The 15,966-nt window shown below is 37.7% G+C and overlaps 1 protein-coding gene across 3 annotated transcripts in view; it reads right to left on the reverse strand.

The window, feature by feature from the left end:
- Positions 1 to 15,966, reverse strand: part of HIPK3 (homeodomain interacting protein kinase 3) — a 94,372-nt gene that overhangs the window by 71,870 nt on the left and 6,536 nt on the right. Inside the window, exon 2 of one of the 3 annotated variants that reach the window (XM_058527190.1) lies at positions 4,154 to 4,217. The exons of the other annotated variants lie outside the window; for them this stretch is intronic. The gene's annotated coding sequence lies outside the window, so the exon portion shown is untranslated. The remainder of the gene's footprint in view (positions 1 to 4,153; positions 4,218 to 15,966) is intronic. 3 annotated transcript variants of the gene reach the window in all.

Genomic DNA, 15,966 nt, shown 5'->3' on the forward strand with positions numbered 1-15,966 from the left:
ATCCATTCAGCCATCAAAAAATATCTGGGTTGGGGCCGGCCTGGTGGCACAAGCGGTTAAGTGCGCGCGCTCCGCTGCGGCGGCCCGGGGTTCGCTGGTTCGGATCCTGGCGCGCACCGACGCACTGTTTGGCAAGCCATGCTGTGGCGGCGTCCCATATAAAGTGGAGGAAGATGGGCACGGATGTTAGCCCAGGGCCGTCTTCCTCGGCAAAAAAAGAGGAGGATTGGCGGATGTTAGAACAGGGCTGATCTCCTCACAAAAAAAAAAAAAAAAAAAAAAATATCTGGGTTGTTTCCACCTTTTGACTATTGTGAATACTGTTGCTGTGAACACGGATGTACAAATACCTCTTTAAGACTCTGCTTCCAGTTCTTTTGTGTATACACCCAGAAGTGGAATAACTGCATTATACAGTAATTGTGTGTTTAATTTGAGGAATGACTCTACTATTTTCCACAGTAGCTGCACCATTTTACATTCCCACCATTAGTGCACAAGGGTTCCACGTTCTTCACATCCTTGCCAACACTCATTTTCTTTTTTCTCCTTTTTTATAATATCCATCATAACAGGTATAAAGCGGTATCTCATCGTGGTTTTCAAATCTCCACTTTTAAATCCAATTCTTTTTTTTATCAATATTGGCTGCACTACCACCTAGAACCTGATGTCATCAATGGCTACAATAAGTAAACTTCTTGCGTATTCATTTGAGTTACTGATAAGTATTCAACACTACACTTAAGACTAAGCTCTACGGAAACCCATATACAGCTGAGCATTCCCAAATGATGACTAAATAATCCCCAGTTCTTTCACACCATCACAGGAAAGTACAGAAATTATTAAATTACTAAAAACATCAAGTTTAAACTTAAAGATACAAATATGAAAACGTGATTAGTATTGAAGATTTCTAAAGATCTAGAAGAATAAATGAAAATTACAAGTAAAACAAAAGCCTTTTAAAAATACAGACAAAAGATTTTTTTTTACATCAAGAGAAGCTCAAGGCACTGAAAGATTATCTCATTATGAACAGGGATAAAAGACCAAAACGTTAAATTTGTGGCCAAAATTCTACAATTAAAAACAACCCCAAAAACGAGCAATTCAATACACAAAAAAGTCACCTCAATGAAAATTACCTCAGGAAATATTTTCATTCAACTGTAAATAAGTAAACAGCCACACTAGATCAAAGAAAACCTTTGATTCTGTTGACATAAAAAACCCCGCATTCAGATTTCTTTTCTGAACGTACCTATCAACTCTGTCTCCAGCATATGAAAATAAATAGACACAAGCCCAGTTCACTTCCAAAAATGAACTTATTACCACTCTTTAAAGGGAGATAGAATGGAACAGGAAATAAAAAATACAGTTACAATGGCTGTATCAGGTAAAACGTACCAATGTATCTTTAATCTGATGGCCTCAAAGCTAACAGGGCTGGAGCACCGGCCCACGTGAAAACAGTAATACCTTAGTACTGCTCCAACTGGGTGGAACATAAGTTCACTAATGGAATGAAGTGTTTTTAGTCAACTTACACAAATATACATTATAGACTGTAATTGTCTTTCAGCATGCTATCATCAGCACCAGAGACAAAAAGACTAAATCTACCACGTGAAAATCAGTGAGCATGCTAAAAAAACAAAGAAAACACTGTGACACACGCACGCACGTGCGCACACACATACACACACACAGGCACGTGCGCACATGCGCACACACATACACACATACACACGCACGCACGCCCAGGTGCTCCCTGACCCACCTTATTCTGGCCCTTACCTGGATCCAGTTGTCTCTCAAAGCCCTCTCTTTCCCTCCCTCATCTCAATTAAGCCCCAAGATCTGACCTGCCCTTATCAATACAACACTTCACATTCTCTCCTCAAAATATTATCCCTCTCTTCCTTTGCTCTACCATCTCTCTCTGATGATCTCCAACCACACCAACTCCCAATATTCTGTGCTAAATTCTAATTCCTCTCCTTCTAGTAAAAAAGATTCAAAATTAACACTTCTCTTATGTAACACAAAAAGTATTTTTAAAAATGCTTAGCAGCAAAAGAATCCAAAATTCTCGATGTGAATACAATGGCTCTCAATCTTTTTCCTGACACATGTCAGGTATGTCGAACTTGGAAGAAGTGAAGCGCTTCAGGAGAGACAGTATTCAAGGGCAAAACTTGTTCAGAGAAATAAAAGCACATCAAGGAAGCTGGTCTTCGCCAAACTGTTTTTATGTGCAAATGAGTAATTAATTTAGTCATTTCAAGAAAGGAGCTTTGCACATCACTATAATGACCTTCAACATGGCAGAATACCCTTTTGAAAATAAAAAGATCACCTACCTCACCTAGCTAGTGGGCCAAAGAGAAATTATGCTGTTTTTTTTTTTTTTTAAAGATTTATTTATTTATTTCCCCCCCAAAGCCCCAGTAGATAGTTGTACGTCATAGCTGCACATCCTTCTAGTTGCTGTATGTGGGACGCGACCTCAACATGGCCAGAGAAGCAGCGTGTCGGCGCGCGCCCGGGATCCGAACCCGGGCCGCCAGCAGTGGAGCGCGCACACTTAACTGCTAAGCCACCGGGCCGGCCCAATTATGCTGTTCTTAACTAAACTACGTTTGCATTCCTCACAAAGTCTAGCAGACTTAAATGAATAAAGCCTCAAGCTATTCTATAACCTCACATCTTTTCAAACTTACTTTTTATAGGATATTGCAAACATCAGTTTTATCACAACTTTAATTTTCTGTGTCTGAGTGTGAGGAAGATTAGCCCTGAGCGAACATCTTTTGCCAATCCTCCTCTTTTTTGCTGAGGAAGATTGGCCCTGGGCTAACACCCGTGCCCATCTTCCTCTACTTTATATGTGGGACGCCTGCCACAGCATGGCTTGATAAGCAGTGCGTAGGTCCATGCCCAGGATCCGAACCTGCAAACCCCGGGGCCACCGAAGCGGAGCACAGTAACTTAACCAGTACACCACCAGGCCAGCCCCCACAACTTTAATTTTTGTACAAAACATTACATCTTGGTTTCACAAGGTCTGACAATCAAAGAGATCATAAGAGATATAATAAAGTCTTAAAGGTAACAATACTGTCTATAATCTAGTTTTATGTAAATAATAGATTATTTTGGCTTGGTTTATCCATAAAGATTTTGCTTTCATGAATATACTTACAAAAAAAAAAGTTTCACTTTTTCCATTTTTAAAATATTTTCAGGCACATTGGGGCTTGCCCAGGGGCATAGTAGTTAAGTTCGCGCGCTTCGGTGGCCTGGGGTTCACGAGTTCCAATCCCAGGCGCAGACCTACGCACTGCTCATCAAACCATGCTGTGGTGGCATCCCATATAAAGCGGAGGAAGATGCGCACAGATGTTAGCTCAGGGCCCATTTTCCTCAGCAAAAAGAGGAGGATTGGCAATGGACGTTAGCTTGGGGTTAATCTTCTTCACCAAAAAAATATTTTCAGGCACATGAATATTTCAGGCACAAGGAATATGAAGACATCAATAAAGTTTCATTTGGAATCTTTTTTTATGATATTTGTAATTGGATACCATTTAACCACCAATATCAAAACTTCATTTCTGTTTCAACTGAAAATTTGTCAACATTTTATAGAGGGATAAAGGGATATTTTTCTTAAGAGCTTTAAAATTTAAAGATAAGGTATCAAATACAGAGAAGAATGTTAAAAACAAACAATACACTATTTTAATTACACAGTAACAGATTAAAGCCATGAATTAACACAACTATTTGTTACTGTAATGCCACTCTGACCATTTTATTTTGGACTATCTCATAACCATAGTATTTTTTAATTAAATTAATATTAATTTGTTGTATGTGCTTTCAAAAAATGGTATAGCAGCCCATGAAATAATTATGGTGAAACCACAAATGGAAACCTTTAGCCAAAAGCTGTACTACTTGGGCTGAAGCTTAAATTTCTGCTAGTTGACCTAATTTTCAACTTTTTTTCAAATGATAAATGAGTTACCTAAGAAAGTTATATCAAATTCACTTTTTTAATGGCTTATAGCTACATTCACTGTGAATATTATCAAATAATGTTTTAATATTATTTTAAATCTACCTTTACTATACTTACCCCTGACAATAGATGGTTGGCCCAGTTCTCAGAGTTACAAGTTTGAAGTTTAAAGATTCAATCACTTGGGGGAAAAGAAAACAAAGTGTAGGTTCCTTCATTAGTACCCAAACTTTAATTTGTGACAACAAAACCCATATGAACCTATCTGGTTTTTCTGACAACATCAAAGAAACAGACCATATTTTACAGAAGAAATGAAAGAATTGTTAATTTAATCCAAAGGAAATTTCTTTTTTTTTTAATGAAGATTATTTATTTATTTATGTTTGTTTGTTTGTTTATTTATTTATTTATTGAGGAAGATCAGCCCTGAGCTAACATCCATGCTAATCCTCCTCGTTTTTTTGCTGAGGAAGACCAGCTCTGAGCTAACATCTATTGCCAATCCTCCCCTTTTTTTTTTTTCCCCAAAGCCCCAGTAGATAGTTGTATGTCATAGTTGCACATCCTTCTAGTTGCTGTATGTGGGACGCGGCCTCAGCATGGCCAGAGAAGCGGTGCGTCAGTGTGCGCCCGGGATCCGAACCCGGGCCGCCAGTAGCCGAGCGCACGCACTTAACTGCTAAGCCACGGGGCTGGCCTGGAAATTTCTTTTACAAATTATTTTCATCGGTAAATTCAAATTGTGGCATACTATTTCTTAAATAATCAAATCAGGTTATCCAAAATCTAATCACTCCAGCATTTTTCCTTTAATGTCCAAAGTGCAAGGGTAGAGTAGTCTACAGCTCCTGTACACCTCATATGGACTGAACAAGCAACCATCTGCTTCACTGTGTGGTGGTTACCACCTCACCCTACCGCATCCAAAAAGAGACAGACATCTTCACTGCTTTATTAAAAAAAACTGTCTCCAACTAGTGATTTCACAAATTTTTATCATATATTGACCATTTGTGAATTTATCAAGAGAAGTTTACAATGCTGTATCTGTCTTTCATTACGTTTAAACAGTTTCACACCTACATGCTCTAATTATTCTCCAACTGAAGCGCTAGAATTTCCTTCAAGAGGATAAATATAAAAGAGGGAAAAAAATCTTCACCAATTATAGATATTTCCACCTTTCCATCCAAAGAAGATTAAAGAAAAAAAATCGAATATATAAATGTCTCACACACAAAGCCTACAGAGAATTTATATTTTTTTATCCTTCTCAGTTTAAAATTAATGTGACATTGTTAACAAGTTATAAACCTCTGAAAGAAAGCAAGAAAGGTTTTCTTTAAAAAAGATACAAAAAGCACAAACTATAAAAGGAAAAGATTAGAAAATCTGATGATTAAAATTTAAAATGTATTCATTTATCAAATATTAGAAATAAAGATAAGTCACAGATACGGAGAAGATACTGACAAAACACAACTGACAAAGATCTAAAGATATCATACTGTGTTTGGTAAAAATCAGTAGAAAAATGGGTAAAAGATATAAAGAAGCAATTCACAGAAAAGGAAATACAAGCCAAAAAACTCATTAAAAAATTCTCAACCTCACTAGTAATAAGGAAAACCCTAATTAAAACTAGAGTAAGAAGCCATTTTATACCCACGCGACTGACAAAAAGCACAAGAACACCCAATGCTGAGGAGGAGTAGGGCAACAGAGACTCTTCTAGACTGGGGTGAGAAGCACAATCCCTGTGGAGAGCACCCTGAAAATCGGCATTGTCTATAACCCAGCAGTTGTCTCCCAGACACGTTTCCTGCCCAGAGAAATGCTCCCACACAAGGACAACGAAACAGGCAAACCATGTTCGTGCTGCAGTAACAAAATTGTGAAGGAATCTAACTGTCAGAAAAGGGAAGGAGAAAGTGTGGCTTTTGCATACAATACAATATACACAATACAAGTGTGGCTTATACCATAATTGTCATATATTTCTGCACCAAAAGAAAAACCACAATTATAAGGGTAAGACATCACTGATTTTAAGATGCATCACAAGTTCAATGATGTTAAAATGTGGGAAAAATTATGCATGGTAGAATTAATGAGGTGTAGCAAAATGAATTAACTGAAATGACTATATCAACATGGATAAATCTCAACAACGTACAACAAAAACCAAGTTGCAGAAAAGCATGTATCATTTATTATAAAGTTAACAGCAGACAAACCTATATTGCATTTTTAGATATATTAAGTATCTGGTAAAAGTACAAAAACATTCATGGAAATGATAAACACGCCAGGAAGAAAGGGAAAGAAGGAGGGACTTCAACTATATAAACTGTTTGATTTTGCACCCAGGATGGCAGCTGCATAGGAATTGATTCTATTATTCTCTATACTTTCATAGCCTCAATTTATATTAACTTTTAAACGAAGAGGGGAAAAAAATCTACCAGACAATAACCCTTTAATAACTGCATTTTTAAAAGTTAGAAAAATATAATCATTTTAGATATATTTTGTTAGCATATTCAATCAGCCATACCCTATTTCATTGCATTTTTCTTTCAATTTTTAAAATTTTCTTTCAGGGCCGGCCGGGTGGCGCAAGCAGTTAAGTGTGCACGCTCTGCTGCGGAGGCCCGGGGTTCGTCAGTTCGGATCCCGGGCACGCACCGACGCACCACTTGTCAAGCCATGCTGTGGCAGCGTCCCATATAAAGTGGTGGAAGATGGGCATGGATGTTAGCCCAGGGTCAGTCTTCCTCAGCAAAAAAAAAGAGGAGGATTGGCAGATGTTAGTTCAGGGCCTATATCTTCCTCACAAAAAAAAAAAAAATTTCTTTCAATTCAAACCAAGTAAAGACATTTAGGAGCAGAAAGATTTAGCGATGAACAAAACATGTTTTTTCATCAATGAGCTCCTTCTAGCAAGAGGCAAACACATATACACACAACTACATCACTAATCAGGGCAGTAACATAAGGATGTGCAAGGTACACAGGTAACAAACAACGGGATGATTAACGTATGGCTTGAAGGAGCAGAAAAGAATTTGGTAAGAGGGCCGGCCTGGTGGGGCAGTGGTTAAGTTCACACGCTCTGCCTCAGTGGCCTAGGGTTTGCAGGTTTGGATCCTAGGTGTGGACCTACGCACCTCTTATCACACCATGCTGTGGCAGGTGTCCCACATATAAAGTAGAGGAAGATGGGCATGGATGTTAGCCCAGGGCCAATCCTCCTCAGCAAAAAGAAGAGGATTGACAACACATGTTAGCCCAGGGCTAATCTTCCTCACCAAAAAAAAAAAAAAAAAAAAAAATTCAGTAAGAAGTTAACCTACGAGCTAAATTTTGAAGGATGGAGGAAAAAAGTCTGCTATGTAGGAGAGGCTTCTCCACGCAGTACAAGCCAAGAGCACATACAAGGGCAGAGACTAATGAAAAATATGACATATTGGCTTTATCTAGCTAGAAGAGAGGCCCACAAATTATGGTTGACCAAATCTGACCCAGGCTATTTCTGCATGGCCCATAAGCTAAGAATGGTTTTTACATCTTTAAAGGGTTGTTTTAAAAAAAAAAAAAAAAAAGTATGCAACAGAGACCATATGTGGCTTGCAAAGCCTAAACCATTTGCCATCAAGCCCTTTAAGAAAGTCTGTTAACCTCTACACTACAACATAACTTGCCGGTGGAAGGGGTAGCTGGAGAAAAAGACGATCCTTGAGAAGAAAGACAACCTTAAAAAGAAGGAGCACAGATCATGAAGAACCTTGTCTTCCATGCTAAGGAGCTATAGGTGATGGAGAGTCTCTGAAGGGTTTTAAACAGAAAATCAATATAATTATATTTGTATTTTAGAGAAATTACTCAGGCAAATTTGTGAAGGATAAACTGGAAAGGAACAATAAGGGAAACATTAGTTGAAAGCCTACTGCAATAGTCCAGTAATAGTGGATCAGAGCCCGAGCAAAGGCAGTAGGAAGGGAACGAAGCCAGGAGCACCGATTACCAACAGGCAGCTCAAGGGAGGACCCCAGACCTTGGTGAGGAGGGAGGGAAGGAAGGAACTGACACAATCATGTTTCTCGCTTGAAAAACTGATAGCTCAATGAGAATAGGGAAAAAAAAAAAACCAGAAAGAGAATTGAGAGGAAAAATCGAACTCAATCTTAGACATGATTAGTTTGAGGTGCTTTGAGACTTAGCCTGTGTTCCCTGAAATGCAGAATCTTAAAGGCAGGCCTATACTTAGGGAGTTTACTTGGGAAGTTATCCCAGGGGGCAGGAGTGAGGGGCAGGGGGAATAAGGACAGAGGGAAAAGCAATTAATAAATGTAGAGGAATGATGGAATTAAAAATTCACCATTTGGAAACAATCATAAGTAATTCAAACAAGAATTATCAATGGATGCAAAAACTAGTGGGTGAAAGTTTAAGGAATAACAGGATATTATTGTTGGGAGACAATTCACCATGGGTCTCTCATGTTTCTCCACGTCTTACAGGCAAGAACACTAACTGCCTTTGTTCTGGACTCTCTTTTCAAAGATATTTGTATACTGAACATCCTTGGAAGACAGAGACAGTCTTCCTCCTGAGCAAGGGCAGGTTTGATGTCCAGTATAATAAAGATAATGACTCTCTCTTGGGCAAATGTCAGGCAGGCTTACTGCCCCTTATAAAAGATTTGAGTTTCCTAAGCCTGGGGTTCCTCTCCTACAACGCAACGCACCTCTTTTTGTGCAGGAGTCACCTGGCCCTGTTCACATACCCTGTGGGAACTGAGCTGGGGAACCAGGGCAAATACTGACACACTGACTACTGTTACTGCTATGAGTAAGAAAGTCCTTTATCTCTGATCCAAGAGTCTCCTATCTTCTGCCAGCATCCATGGCTCATTTGTTAGCTTGCAAGACCCTGCACAGCTCTTGACAACAACACAGTTTCAAAGTACAGCCCCACAAGGCACACATTAATCCAAAGGAAGAAACCAGTAGATGCCACCTTAACCAAGTGACCAATGTTAAAATCACTAGTAACAGCATATAGCAACATCATGTGCCTTCTGATGTGATGTACTGAGAGGAATACATTTTACTGTGATTTCTAAGCACAAAAAAACAAATTCCAACTGAAGGCCATTCTACAAAATAACTGGCAGTATTCTTCAAAACATCAATGTTAGGAAACAACTGAGGAACTTTTCAGATTACAGAAAACTAACGAGAAATAAAAACTGAATAGTTTTTATGGCCCGGTGGTCTAGTGGCTAAGTTTGGCACACTCCGTTTCGGCAGCCAGGGTTTGGTTCCTGGGGGGCAGACCTACACCGCTGACAGTGGCCAAGCTGTGGTGGCGACCCACATACAAAATAGAGGAAGACTGGCACAGATGTTAGCACAGGGCCAATCTTCCTCAGCAAAAAATCCCAAAAACTGAATAGGCCTTTGCTTTTAGGGAAAACATTAAAGGTAAAGGGACATCTCTGCAACTTACTCCCAAAAAATTCAGGAAAAAAATACAGATATAAAGAGAATAGGTAAACACAAATGGGGTAAAACACTAACATTTGAAGAATCTAGGTGAAAGATATATGGGAATTCTTTGTACTATCCTTGTTAACTTCTGTGGGCCTGAATTTTAGTCGAGTGATGCGAATGAACTGTTGAGTATCTTAGGCATGGCCCAGATCACCTAAAATCTAGAATTGTCAGACACACTCGTCCCTGGGATCATCTGCCAGCATTAATAAAAAAGTATTCATAAGCAGTGAGCGGAAACCTTTTCATTTAAAAGCATTACTTAATTCACAGTTTTTGATCATTATGTAATTTCTTCAATCAATAGAGACTAAAAGTAGAATTTCACTATGCAGTCCAATAAATTTGACAATAAAAAGGCCTTTTCATTCTTGAAAAGACAGAGAGCCCCAGTAATAGTCCACACAAGGCTCTAAAACAGGAATTAGAAATGGAACTACGTAACTAGCAATATTCAGACAACAAAAGGTAGTTTCCAGTCACACTTTCATTTCTCAATTACTCTGTTTAAAGTGTGTATTTATAAAACACAAAATAACATGTCCTCCTAGAAATAAAAGACAGGCTACACTAGAAAATAAGTTCTCAATGTGAATAGTAAATAAGTTTAAACTCTCTTCATTGGCCATTTAAATCTCAATATTTTAAATATCTATATCATTAACAGATTATCTGACCACTATTCTATCCAGGAAATTACTTACACTAAAAATTTCACATAAGAAACAATTTCACATGAATGACCCACCACATATTGTAAAGCTTCATAAAATAAACCTGCTGTCCAAGGTGCCTACAAAACATTTATCTGAAAACACTCAAGTCTTGGGTATCTTCCAGCAGTATTGTGAACAAAGCATCAAGGGAATGTGTTGACTATAACACAAACCAGCGTGTTAAATAACAAGCTTCATCTGACTTAGCAAAACGTTCCAACTTTTGGAACAGAAAATGACCTGCTGGACATTTCAAAGCTGCCAGAAATCACCCTGCCAATACAAATCTTTACTTTAGAAAGGCTAGAAAAGAGTTAATTAAAAACAGTACTTAAGGAAGCCGGCCCGAGGCGTAGTGGGTAAGTGTGCACGCTCCGCTGCTGGCGGCCCCGGTTTGGATCCCGGGTGCGCACCGATGTACCACTTGTCAGGCCATGCTGTGGTAGTGCCCCATATAAAGTGGAGGAAGATGGGCATGGATGTTAGCCCAGGGCCAGTCTTCCTCAGCAAAAAAAAAAAAAAAAAAAGAGGAGGATTGGCGTGGATGTTAGCTCAGGGCTGATGTTCCTCACACGCACACAAAAAAACTACTTAAAGGTTACTCTTACTAAAGCATATAATTCTCTAGTTTTTTTTTTTTTTTTTTTGTGAGGAGATCAGCCCTGAGCTAACATCCGCCAATCCTCCTCCTTTTTTTGCTGAGGAAGACGGCCCTGGGCTAACATCGGTGCCTATCTTCCTCCACTTTATATGGGACGCCGCCACAGCATGGCTTACCAGGCAGTGCGTCGGTGCACGCCCGGGATCCGAACCAGCGAACCCCGGGCCGCCGCAGCGGAGCGCGCGCACTTAACCGCTTGCGCCACCGGGCCGGCCCCATAATTCTCTAGTTTTTAAAGCTATATAAAATCAAAACTCAGAAATGGAAACACTGGCAGAAAAGTTGACTAAAGATAAAAGATCACCTGAAGTAAACTTTAACAATTCAAATCTAGTTTAAAAAACTTAAGTACAAAAGAAAATTTTATTTAAATTCGTCATACAATATCAGTACTAATATCTACCAACAAACTGTTAGAAAAAGTGAACAGTTTTATAACTCTGGGTTATGAACAACTCCCTGAATAGAAAACCGAATGAATTACTTTCCACTTTATAGGAAATCTGTCCCAAAAGAACCATCACGAAACTTTAATTTCTTATAAAAAATCCATGCAACTAACTTTTAGGCAAAGATAAGTATGAAATATTAAAGACTAAGAAGGCAAGTCAAATGCTCCTGACCAGAGCACTTCCTGACTAATCCACCTCTGAAACAACCGCTCTGACCAACAGAGGAAGCTGAATCCTAGATTAATAATTTGATTAAATGTCCATTGCTGACAAAGCAATATAAAGGAAAAAATTCTGACCAATAAGATTTTTCTAAGAGATATTGGTTTCAAGTTCTAAATGAACATTTATAGAATCAAAGGTCAAGTTCTACAAAACTTTTCAAAATTATGGGCTATCCTAAATAAACAACTTATAGATTCTCATTTTGTATTTCCAATAGTCCAACATTCTACATTGATAACTGAAAGGGAACTATCACTCCAGAATAATGTATATCATAAAAATTAAAAGTCTGAAAACCAGTGAGGTGAGAACAGTAGCTGCCTCCCCCACACACACCCACAGCCACACAAATAACAGTTTTGCATTTGTAAGAGGTGAAAAGACAAATATTTACAGCTACATAAGCTTGATTAGAATACTTTTAGTTTCGAAAAATCTCTATGAAAGACATTTTAGGGCTTGAAAAAATAAACTGCAACAAAAAAAGTCAACTACTTGTTCTTTCCAAATTCTGTTAAGATCTTATCTGGTTCACATAGGATCTACACTGCTAAATTCAAAGTTTTGGGTTTTCCTACAATTATGTTCTCTCTCTACTTATATTTCAGTTGCCAGATACGCCACTTTATATAAATGCTCTTTTTTAGGAATTTAGCGAAGTAGCTTCAAAAACCTTTCTAATGTAGAAACAGTCTGTTTTTTAAATTTCAAATTTTAACTGCCATCTCTATCTTGTAAACTGAGGATGGTCTTCCACAATGGCTTCAGGAAATCCTGTGCTTCAGGAAACTATGGTATCTAGTCAGAAACAACAGAAGGAACAGAACTGAGAATATGTTAAGAAACACACAGATCTCTTTCTTATTCTCATGACAGATTTGAGGAAGGGGACAGGGCAGAGATTTACAACAGGTCTCCTTAGGAAAGCCAGGAAACAACTAAAGAACAATGTAATTCATAAAGACCTAAAGAAGAAAGAAAACACGCAGCTTCTCCAAAGAGTATTCTCAAAGAAAGGATGCTGTTTCCTAGAAATCTGTTACAACTGTTCTGTGTGGTTCTGACAACCTCTAATCATTAACTTTTTAAAGTTAGACATTGTTGGGTTGCTTGTAATAAGCTGTAAACTAAAACTGCACATTTATACGGACTTAGCTAGGGTCACATAAATATTTCTTTCTTCTACTACAAGCCCACAGAAACACTGAAAAATTTTTTTCACATTAGTGTACAAAGCCACACTGCCATACACGATACTGAAAATTATATGTATCAGAAATACAATGATAAGAAAAACTTATTCAGATTCTGTCTGAAGCGATTTTTTTTAAACGCCATCAACATATAAAAAAATTAAAAGATGATTACAAAAGTTTAATTCAGTTTGAAGTTGCCTAAGCAATGGCTAACAGCTAACACACTTGAAGTTCAAAATTAAGGCTATAGCTATTGATCCCACGGAATAAAATAAAGAAAAATACACTAAATCATTTGCCTGAAAACGACCACAAAGTAGTTACAGTTTACTGATGAGAAATTCTCAGATAACTAAAAATTTCTTATTGGCCAAAATTGACCTCTTGGCATTTTTCAGGCATTTGCATGAGAAGCTAGGTAGAATCTCAGATACAAAAGTAATGATTATATATTAATTATATATGATGAATATACCAAAACAGTTCTTTTATAACAATGTTAACACTTAAAATGTCATTTATTCATTGAAACTTCACAAACTGAAATAGTAAAAATTATCACTAAGCCATTATCATTACCTGGAATCAGAGTGCTAGAATGGGTAAGACCAGACTAATATGGGAAGTTTAACATATTTTGCCATAAAAACATGAAAAGATACACATTGTTCACTCCAGGAAGAGGTAGAATTTCAGTATGGCAATCATTTTCAAATTACTCAACTACATTAAATTACAAAATATTCAGGAAAAAAACATTTCCATCTAGTCTCTCTAATGTACATTTTATTATATGTTTATAATCATAATACATGTATAACTTGATATACCAATTTGTTCTCTTTAGGATATCTTTATTATTTTTTAATAGCAGCATAATATTCTACCATATGTGAATTTTATAATTTGCTGGACTGTTTTTTTCCAATTTTTTTCACTGTATTTATATAAAGTTGTAATGAACATTTTCATATAAATAACTTTCGTACATTCTTAATTCTTCTTAGTAGAAAAACAGAAATGAGTGAAGATACGGAAGAAATACAAAAAAAATGAACATATTTGGAAATAAGATAATCAATTCAGTTTGAGCTACCTGCAGGTGAAAACTACGGAGATCAATAGCTCCAAAGATGAGCTGAAAGCTCAGAACTGAGGGGACCCACCACAGATGCAATTATCTGCACGAGTATAGACATAAGCTGTGAAGGAAAGGAAACTACTGAGAGCCCAGTGGGAGCGACTGTCACTCGGCGCCCAGAGCTAGACTGCTGAGGGTGAGCCATGGACAGAGGGTCACAGAGAGGCTTGAGGCCACATTTAAGAAGTCTGGAAGAAAGAGAAAGGGAAGACAGGGCCATACACTTAAGGAGGCACAATTAAACGACAGCTGCTTCAGATCCCAGATACGCGGCCACTTTAAAAGGTTGAAGAAAAAGGGCCAAGAAAAAAACAGAAGTTTAAGTTATTGGGCAAGCTCAAGATGCTGAAAACCATAGTTTGGGATGAAATCCACAATAAGAATAGGAGGTAATCTTGGAGAGAAGGAGATGTTTCTTTCCTTGAGAGAGGAGTGGAAACACAAAGTGTGTACTGGTGGGAGTTATGTTCAGAGGTAGAGGGCTGAACATCTGGAGGAGGTTCACACCTACCGACCTCCACGGAGGCGAGTTACAGAGGTGAGGGCAGAGTGGAGTTTTGAGAAGTCCAATGTGTAAGTGCTCGGTCAGGTGCCCGTCACGGCCTCAGCACAGATGCTATACTTTGATTAAAGGACATAAGGAGAGTACAGCATGCCTGCCTCTGACCACTTTTATAATAATAATATATTTGATTCCCCAACATCCATCGGGCACTTCAGAGGATATAAAAATCTTTAAGACATGGTCTCTAACCTGAAGGAACAGTTCAGATACTATTTTATATTTTTAAATGTAACCCTTTCCCCAAAAGGTAACATATTAAATTACCTTCTAATAGGTTATAAATTGAGGTATTTCATTTTCTTCCAATCAGATTAACGGGAAACAATTTCAAGCTGGATATACCTTCAGATGTGAGCGACTTTATAGAGATTTTGCAAATTACACAGTAACCACTAGGATACTTGCAGAAAGGCCACACCAGGCTTACACAGAGCAACTCACAAGGCAAACATCCCAACTATCTTCTACTGAAAAGCTACTGGCAAACCAATTCTGTTCCAGTCCCTACACCCTCGGTTTCCATACAGAATTCAATTTTAAATACACATAAAACATCAAAACGTCACCAAATTGTCACATTTCCTTAAGAATATATCATGTACAAAAAAAAAAAAAAAAGTCATACACAATTGAAACAGGGTCAGTGCAACACAGTACTTGCCCTTTGCATAACTGCTTTAAGGACCCCAACATACTTTTGATTTACATATATAAAGGACACAAATAATATCCCTTCGGTATAGCGGTTTCAAATAAGTTATAGCTCACAATTGTAATATTCTTAAAAGTACCTTAAAATGGAATGCTATCTATACCCTGTTTTCACCTTCTATTTTCCTTCCACAGATAGGCATAGAATGAGGTCCGGACAGCTCTGCATTCCATATTTAGAAGAATGGCAATAGTCTAGTTAGAAAAGGCAAAACTATTAGAATTTTCTCAAGCAATGCGAGAATTGTTTTACGCAGAAGGAAAATCCACGAGAGAACAAGGCAACTGGATTATTAACCACGTTTGAGAGATATGACCTTCCCCTTGATTGAAATTAACACAGCAGGTCTCTATAAAGTGCTTAAGACTATTAAACTGGTTAGACTTGATGGAGAAGCTTATCACAAAAATAAAATTTATAAAATTTTTGTTCACATTTTCAAATGAATTTGGCTTTTTTTTTTGGCAAATTTTTTTTGGCTTTAAACACTACAAGGAGAGCAGTGACTATTAACCCACAAGTTTAAGAAGCTGAACTATTCCTGATATTTTAAATATTATCTACCTAAATATTTTATATTTAACAAAATGAAATAGTCTTAAGAAACCTGAACATGCTATATTTAAATTATTTTTCTCAGGCAGTGTTTTCCAACTCACACACACATACACAAATATGAAAGAAAATTTACAGTACTTAGC

The sequence above is a fragment of the Diceros bicornis genome, chromosome 31 (genome assembly GCF_020826845.1).
Source record: "Diceros bicornis minor isolate mBicDic1 chromosome 31, mDicBic1.mat.cur, whole genome shotgun sequence".
NCBI lineage: Eukaryota > Metazoa > Chordata > Mammalia > Perissodactyla > Rhinocerotidae > Diceros > Diceros bicornis.